Here is a 9261-nt window from a genome sequence, read left to right as displayed (position 1 = left end):
TTCCCCCCCTCCCCCTGGGGGCAAGAGGCCGGGGGACCAGCATGTATTGTCTGGGCCAGGATTGGCTCGTTCTCCATGGGTGCTGGATCGGGGGAGCCTGGGGATCAGCTTGAATTGGTTTGGCTGGTGGTGGCTCGCTCTCCCTCGGTGCTTGATCGGCCTGCCTTGCAAGGGGTGGCTTTTTCTTTCTTAGAGGGGGGCAGGTTTCTCCCCCTCCCCCTGGGGGTGGGTGGCCTGGGGTCAAGCATGGATTGTCTGGGCCGCGATTGGCTCATTTTCCATGGGTGCTGGATCGAGTCACCCACCACGGGGGTGGGGGCCCGGGGCGCCAGCCTGCCCTCGGTGCCCCGGAGGTGGCCCTTTCCTTCTGGGTGGGGGGCTGGGGTTCCCCCCACCTCTTCCTGGGTGCGAGGGGACGGGGGACCAGCATGTATTGTCTGGGTCAGGATTGGCTCGGTCTCCATGGGTACTGGATCAGGGCTTTCTCCCCTGGAGGTGGGGGGCTGGGGCGCCAGCATGCCTTCAGCGGCCCGGGGTTGGCTCATTCTTCTTGGGTGGGGGGCTGGGATGCTCCTCCTGCGCCTGGGCTGGAGGGCCAGCATGAGATGTCTGGGCCAGGATTGGCTCATTCTCCATTGGTGCTGGATCGGGATGCCTCCATGGAGGTCGAAGGCTGGGGCACCAGCCTGCATTCAGTGGCCCACCAGAGATAGTTCATTCCTTGTGGGTGTGGGCCTGAGGATTAGCTTGAATTGGTTTGGCTGGAGGTGGCTCGCTCTCCCTGGGTGCTTGATCGGCCTGCCATGCCAGGGTTGGCTTTTTCTTTCTTTAAGGGGGGGGACAGGTTTCTCCCCCTCCCTCTGGGGATGGGTGGCCTGGGGGCTAGCATGTAATGTCAGGGCCGGGATTTGCTCATTCTCCATGGGTGCTGGATCGAGGTGGCCACCCCTGGGGGTGGGGGGCCGGGGCGCCAGCCTGCCTTCGGTGCCCCGAAGGTGGTCCTTTCCTTCTGGGTGGGGCGCCTTGATCCAGCGCCTATGGAGCCACCTCCAGCCAAACCAATTCAAGCTGATTCCCAGGCTCCACACCCACAAGGAAGGAGAAATATCTTGGTCCCCCACCCGGAAACAATGAGCCATCTCTGGGCCACTGAATGCAGGCCAGCGCCCCAGCCCTCCACCTTCAGGGGCGACATCCTGATCCAGCACCCATGGAGAATGAGCAAATCCCGGCCCAGACAATCCATGCTAGATCCCCGGCCCTCCGCTCCTAGGGGGAGGGGGAGAACCCCGGCCCCCCACCCAGAAGGAAAGAGCCATCCCCGGCCAGGCAGGCTGAGCAAGGCTGGAGGCAGGCTGGCGCCCCAGCCCCCCACCTCCAGGGGAGAAAGCCATGATCCAGCACCCATGGAGAACGAGCCAATCCTGGCCGAGACAATACATGCTGTTCCCCTAGCCCCTCGCCCCCAGGGGGAAGGGTGGAACCCCGGCCCCCCAAGAAATAAAAAGCCACCCCTGGCGAGGCAGGCCGATCAAGCACCCAGGGAGAGCGAGCCACCCCTGGGCCACTGAATGCAGACCAGCGCCCCAGCCCTCCACCTTCAGGGGCGACATCCCGATCCAGCACCCATGGAGAACAAGCCAATCCTGGCCCAGACAATACATGCTGGTCCCCCAGTTTCTCGCCCCGAGGGGGAGGGGGGGAACCTCGGCCCCCCACCCAGAAGGAAAGGGCCACTCCTGGGCCACAAAGGGCAGGCTGGAGCCCTGGCCCCCTACCCCGAGGGGGGAACACCTCGATCCAGCATCCATGGAGAACGAGCCAGTCCCAGCCCAGATAATCCACTCTAATCCCTCGGCCCCAACCCCCAGGGGGAGGGGGAGAACCCCGACCCCCCACCCAGAAGGAAAGGGGCACCGAGGGCAGGCTGGCGCCCCGGCCCCCCACCCAGAAAGAAAGAGCCATCCCCGTCCAGGCAGGCTGAGCAAGCACCCAGGGAGAGCAAGCCACCCCTCGGCAAACCAACCCAAGCCGATTCCCAGGCTCCACACCCACAATGAAGGGGGAGCATCCCGTTCCCCCACCCAGAAAGAATGAGCCATCACTGGGTCAATGAATGCAGGCTGATGCCCCAGCCCCCCCTCCAGGAGGGGCATCCAGATCCAGCACCCATGGAGAACGAGCCAATCCTGGTCCAGACAATACATGCTGGTCCCCCGGCCTCTCGCCCCCAGGGGGAGGGGGAGAACCCCGGCCCCCCACCCAGAAGGAAAGAGCCATCCCCGGCCAGGCAGGCTGAGCAAGCACCCTGGGAGAGCGAGCCACTCCTGGGCAAACCAATCCAAGTTGATCCCCAGGCCCACACCCACAAGGAATGAACTATCTCTGGTGGGCCACTGAATGCAGGCTGGTGCCCCAGCCTTCCACCTCCACGGAGGCATCCCGATCCAGCACCAATGGAGAATGAGCCAATCCTGGCCCAGACACCCCATGCTGGCCCTCCAGCCCAGGCGCAGGAGGAGCATCCCAGCCCCCCACCCAAGAAGAATGAGCCACCCTCGGGCCGCTGAAGGGAGGCTGACACCCCAGCCCCCCACCTCCAGGGGAGAAAGCCGTGATCCAACACCCATGGAGACCGAGCCAATCCTGGCCCAGACAATACATGCTGTTCCCCCGGCCCCTCGCCCCCAGGGGGATGGGGGGAACCCCGGCCCCCCACCCAGAAGGAAAGAGCCACCTCCGGGGCACCAAGGGCAGGCTGGCGCCCCGGCGCCAGGCCGATCAAGCACCGTGGGAGAGCGAGCCACCTCCCGCCAAACCAATCCAAGCTGATCCCCAGGCTCCACACCCACAAGCAAAGAGAAACATCTTGGTCCCCCACCCAGAAACAATGAGCCACCTCTGGGCCACTGAATGCAGACCAGCGCCCCAGCCCTCCACCTTCAGGGACAACATCTCGATCCAGCACCCATGGAGAATGAGCCAATCCTGACCCAGACAATCCATGCTGGACCCCCGGCCCTCCACCCCCAGGGGGAGGAGGAGAATCCTCCCCCTGGGGAGGGCTGGGGCGCTGGTCTGCATTCAGTGGCCCAGAGGTGGCTCATTGTTTCTGGGTGGGGGACCAAGATGTTTCTCCTTCCTTGTGGGTGTGGAGCCTGGGGATCAGCTTGAATTGATTTGGCTGGAGGTGGCTCGCTCACCCTCGGTGCTTGATCGGCCTGCCTTGCCAGGGGTGGCTTTTTCTTTCTTAGGGGGGGCAGGTTTCTCCCCCTCCCCTTGGGGTTTGGCCTGGGGATCAGAGTGGATTATGTGGGCTGGGACTGGCTCGTTCTCCATGGGTGCTGGATCGAGGCGGTCCCCCCTGGGGGTGGGGGGCCAGGGCGACAGCCTGTCCTCGGTGGCCCGGGTGTGGCCCTTTCCTTCTGGGTGGGGGGCCGGGGTCCCCCCCCCCCCTCCCCCTGGGGGCGAGAGGCCGGGGACCAGCATGTATTGTCTGGGCCAGGATTGGCTCGTTCTCCATGGGTGCTGGATCGGGATGCCCCTCCTGGAGGGGGGGGGGCTGGGGCATCAACCTGCATTCAAAGGCCCAATGATGGCTCATTTTTTCTGAGTGGGGGAACGGGATGCTCCCTCTTCATTGTGGGTCTGGAGCCTGGGGATCGGCTTGGGTTGGTTTGCCGAGGGGTGGCTTGCTCTCCCTGGGTGCTTGCTCAGCCAGCCTGGACGGGGATGGCTCTTTCTTTCTGGGTGGGGGGCCGGGATTCTCCCCCTCCCCCTGGGAGCGGAGGGCCGGGGGTCCAGCATGGATTGTCTCGGTCAGGAATGGCTCATTCTCCATGGGTGCTGGATTGGGATGTTGCCCCTGAAGGTGGAGGGCTGGGGCGCTGGTCTGCATTCAGTGGACCAGGGGTGGCTCATTCTTTCTGGGTGGGGGACCAACATATTTCCACTTCTTTGTGGGTGTGGAGCCTGGGGATCAGTTTGAATTGGTTTGGCTCGCTCTCCCTTGGTGCTTGATCGGCCTGCCTCGTCAGGGGTGGCTTTTTCTTTCTTAGGGAGGGCAGGTTTCTCCCCCTCCCCCTGGGGGTGGGTGGCCTGAGGGCAAGCATGGATTGCCTGGGCCGGGATTGGCTCATTCTCCATGGGTGCTGGATCGGGATGTCACCCCTGAAGGTGGAGGGCTGGGGCGCTGGCCTGCATTCAGTGGCTCAGGAGTGGCTCGCTCTCCCTGGGTGCTTGATCGGCCTGCCTTGCCAGGGGTGCCTTTTTCTTTCTTGGGGGGGGGGCAGGTTTCTCCCCCTCCCTCTGGGGGTGGGTGGCCTGGGGGCTAGCATGGATTGTCTCGGCCGGGATTTGCTCATTCTCCATGGATGCTGGATCAGGATTGTTGCCCCTGAAAGTTGAGGTCTGGGGCGCTGGCCTGCATTCAGTGGCCCAGAGGTGGCTCCTTCTTTCTGGGTGGGGGACCAAGATGTTTCTCCTTCCTTCTCGGTGTGGAGCCTGGGGATCAGCTTGAATCGGTTTGGGTGGAGGTGGCTCCCTATCCGTGGGTCCTTGATTGGGGGTGGGTGGCCTGGGGGCTAGCATGGATTGTCTGGGCCGGGATTTGCTCATTCTCCATGGGTGCTGGATCGAGGTGGCCACCCCTGGGGGTGGGGGGCCGGGGCGCCAGCCTGCCTTCGGTGCCCCGGAGGTGGTCCTTTCCTTCTGGGTGGGGTGCCTTGATCCAGCACCCTTGGAGAATGAGCAAATCCCAGCCCAGACAATCCATGCTAGCCCCCAGGCCACCCACCCCTAGGGGGAGGGGAAGAAACCTGCCCCCCCTAAGAAAGAAAAAGCCACCCCCGGCGACGCAGGCCCATCAAGCACCCAGGGAGAGCGAGCCACCTCCAGCCAAACCAATTCAAGCTGATCCCCAGGCTCCACACCCACAAGAAAGGAGAAATATCTTGGTCCCCCACCCAGAAACAATGACCCACCTCTGGGCCACTGAATGCAGGCCAACGCCCCAGCCCTCCACCTTCAGGGGCGACATCCCGATCCAGCACCCATGGAGAATGAGCAAATCCCGGCACAGACAATCCATGATGGACCCCCGGCCCTCCGCCCCCAGGGGGAGGGGGAGAATCCCGGCCCCCCCTCCAGAAAGAAAGAGCCATCCCCATCCAGGCAGGCTGAGCAAGCACCCAGGGAAAGCAAGCCACCCCTCGGCAACCCATCCCAAGCTGATCTCCAGGCTCTACACCCACAATGAAGGGGGAGCATCCCGTTCCCCCACACAGAAAGAATGAGCCATCACTGGGTCAGTGAATGCAGGCTGATGCCCCCCTCCAGGAGGGGCATCCCTTATCCAGCACCCATGGCGAACGAGCCAATCCTGGCCCAGACAATACATGCTGGTCCCCCAGCCTCTCGCCCCCAGGGGGAGAGGGGAAACCCCGGCCCCCCACGCAGAAGGAAAGGGCCACCCCCGGGCCACCGAGGACAGGCTGTCGCCATAGCCCCCCACCCCCAGGGGGGACCGCCTTGATTCAGCACCCATGGAGAATGAGCAAATCCCGGCCCAGACAATCCATGATGGACCCCCGGCCCTCCGCCCCCAGGGGGAGGGGGAGAACCCTGGCCCCCCACCCAGAAGGAAAGAGCCATCCCCGGCTGGGCAGGCTGAGCAAGCACCCAAGGAGAGCGAGTCAAACCAATCCAAGCCGATCCCCAGGCCCACACCCACAAGGAATGAACTATCTCTGGTGGACCACTGAATGCAGGCTGGTGCCCCAGCCTTCCATCTCCACGGAGGCATCCCTATCCAGCACCAATGGAGAATGAGCCAATCCTGGCCCAGACACCCCATGCTGGCCCTCCAGCCCAGGCGCAGGGGGAGCATCCCGGACCTCCACCCAAGAAGAATGAGCCACCCCCGGGCCGCTGAAGGCAGGCTGGCGCCCCAGCCTTCCACCTCCACGGAGGCATCCCTATCCAGCACCCATGGAGAACGAGCCAATCCTGGCCCGGACAATACATGCTGTTCCCCTAGCCCCTCGCCCCCAGGGGGAAGGGGGGAACCCCGGCCCCTCAAGAAAGAAAAAGCCACCCCTGGCGAGGCAGGCCGATCAAGCACCCAGGGAGATCGAGCCACCCCTGGGCCACTGAATGCAGACCAGCGCCCCAGCCCTCCACCTTCAGGGGCGACATCCCGATCCAGCACCCATGGAGAACGAGCCAATCCTGGCCCAGACAATACATGCTGGTCCCCCGGCCTCTCGCCCCCAGGGGGAGGGGGGGAACCCCGGCCCCCCACCCAGAAGGAAAGGGCCACCTCGATCCAGCATCCATGGAGAACGAGCCAGTCCCAGCCCAGATAATCCACTCTAATCCCTCGGCCCCCACCCCCAGAGGGAGGGGGAGAACCCCGGCCCCCCACCCAGAAGGAAAGAGCCATCCCCGACCAGGCAGGCTGAAGAAGAACCCAGGGAGAGCGAACCACCCCTGGGCAAACCAATCCAAGCTGATCCCCAGGCCCACACCCACAAGGAATGAACTATCTCTGGTGGGCCACTGAATGCAGGCTGGTGCCCCAGCCTTCCACCTCCACGGAGGCATCCCGATCCAGCACCAATGGAGAATGAGCCAATCCTGGTCCAGACACCCCATGCTGGCCCTCCAGCCCAGGCGCAGGAGGAGCATCCCAGCCCCCCACCCAAGAAGAATGAGCCACCCTCATGCCGCTGAAGGAAGGCTGCGCCCCAGCCCCCCACCTCCAGGGGAGAAAGCCCTGATCCAGCACCCATGGAGACTGAGCCAATCCTGGCCCAGACAATACATGCCGTTCCCCCGGCCCCTCGCCCCCAGGGGGAGAAGGGGAATCCCGGCCCCCCACCCAGAAGGAAAGGGCCACCTCCGGGGCACCGAGGGCAGGCTGGCGCCCCGGCCCCCCACCCCAGTGGTGGGCGCCTCGATCCAGCACCCATGGAGAATGAGCAAATCCCGGCTCAGACAATCCATGCTAGCCCCCAAGCCACCCACCCCTAGGGGGAGGGGGAGAAACCTGTCTCCCTAAGAAAGAAAAAGCCACCCCTGGCAAGGCCGGCCGATCAAGCACCGAGGGAGAGCGAGCCACCTCCCGCCAAACCAATTCAAGCTGATCCACAGGCTCCACACCCACAAGGTAGGAGAAACATCTTGGTCCCCCACCCAGAAACAATGAGCCACCTTTGGGCCACTGAATGCAGACCAGCACCCCAGCCCTCCACCTTCAGGGGCCACATCCCGATCCAGCACCCATGGAGAATAAGCCAATCCTGACCCAGACAATCCATGCTGAACCCCCGGCCCTCCGCCCCAAGAGGGAGGGGGAGAATCCCGGCCCCCCACTCAGAAAGAAAGAGCCATCCCCATCCAGGCAGGCTGAGCATGGGGTGTCTTGGCCAGGATTGGCTCATTCTCCATTGGTGCTGGATCGGGATGCCTCCGTGGAGGTGGAAGGCTGGGGCACCAGCCTGCATTCAGTGGTCCACCAGAGATAGTTCATTCCTTGTGGGTGTGGGCCTGGGGATCAGCTTGGATTGGTTTGCCCAGGGGTGGTTCGCTCTCCCTGGGTTCTTCTTCAGCCTGCCTGGTCGGCTTGTGTTTTGTGCTGTTTTCCTTCTGCTTTCTGCGTCAGAGCCTGGAGGTGGACGGAGACTTGGGTTCCTCCCATGCACACCTGCAACTAACTGCCAATCAAGCTGCTGGGGAGGACAAAGGGAGCCAGGACCGAACACTCTGCGTGTCCAGTGGTACAGCTCCGCTTGGCTCAATCTCATGTTTTTGCATTTTGACACTCATTTCTAAGTTGGATGTTTTTGCTCCTCATCAGATCCCGCTCCCTGGACCCAGCTCTCCACAACCAGTACTGCTCACCTTGTCTCTGACCCCGCTGCCCAAGATCTACTTCTGGACTACTGCAATCATTCTACCTTCATTCGCACATTTAAAACCTGTAAAATAAACATTGTTAAACTGCTCCCTGAGTTCTGTCTCTTTGGTCTCCCTGTCAGTCATTACAACTGTATGTGTGAAAGGAAGCTTAAACAAAGCATTGAATTTATGTTCTAATGGAAGAATATCAAGATAATAACTTAGGGTCTTAAATTTTAGTTCATTAATCTGAAATACATTTTTTCATTAATCTGCTCGAAATAAATACAGTGGTCCTTTGTTTATCTCAGAGGTTGCAAAGCAGTCAGCTTTATTCTTTTACAATTATATATGTTTTAAGGCTGTAAAACCCCTCACCAAACACTTTCTACACTTTTCTCAGACATTTTCTCACATTTCTCTTGTTTAAACACTCTTATAGTTCAAAACTAGGTAGGTACTTTTGTTGGTGCAGAATGTTTCATCGACATTGTTAATTTTGTTGGGGAGAAAACTTGCAAACATACAGCACTACAGAGTCACACTGCTAGCAAACGAACATTTATATAAATTTGGCAAGTTGAACACATTCTGTACAGTACAGGAGACACAGCACAGAGGAGATGGTCTACAGTCCCTTTGTCAATCAGGACACAGAACACAATGTGAGTTCATACACTGTAAAAAAAAAAACATGCAAAATTGCACACAAAAAAATCTGCGAAACAGTGACGTGATCCACGTTATTATGAGGGATAATTGTAAAATGAAATTAAGATATGGAGCTCAACAATGATCGAGTCCAAAAAGCACATTTAAAACACTGATTTTTTTCTTTTTATTTTATTCAAAAAGTCTACTGGCAGTGTTTTATAAGTAACCGGACCAGAACTCAAGAAGTCTCTTAGATGAAATGTCAAAATGTCTTCTCTCTAAAACTTTTGTCCAGTTGACAAAATTAAATTTTCTTTGTTTTTTTATATTAATTCATCACAAGTTTGATTTTATAAGTACAGTAACAGCAGCCACAATAGTTGCTATTGCAGGCATGGTCTCTAAAAGCAACAAAAGAGAAGATTCCCATGTAGTACTCTAAGACATTTCACCAATCTGATCAAGCCTAATGTCTTCTCAAACCCATTATATCTCAACAAACCAGGGTGGTATTAATTCAGGAGGATAGGGACAAAGTCATATGACCTTTGATCCCACAGAGGTCATAGTCAGGGGCAGAATAAACTTAAGATGGGAGAGAGGCTACAGCTCACAAAAATGCATAGACATTTATAAAGCAGAAATACAGTTGGTACAAATGTGGAATAACATACTAGCCTCACAGCAAGAAGGTCCTGGAGCCACTGG

This window comes from Periophthalmus magnuspinnatus, chromosome 5 (assembly GCF_009829125.3).
Source record: "Periophthalmus magnuspinnatus isolate fPerMag1 chromosome 5, fPerMag1.2.pri, whole genome shotgun sequence".
Taxonomy (NCBI): domain Eukaryota; kingdom Metazoa; phylum Chordata; class Actinopteri; order Gobiiformes; family Gobiidae; genus Periophthalmus; species Periophthalmus magnuspinnatus.
The sequence above is the reverse complement of the archived record's forward strand: the minus strand, read 5'-3'. Positions refer to the sequence as shown.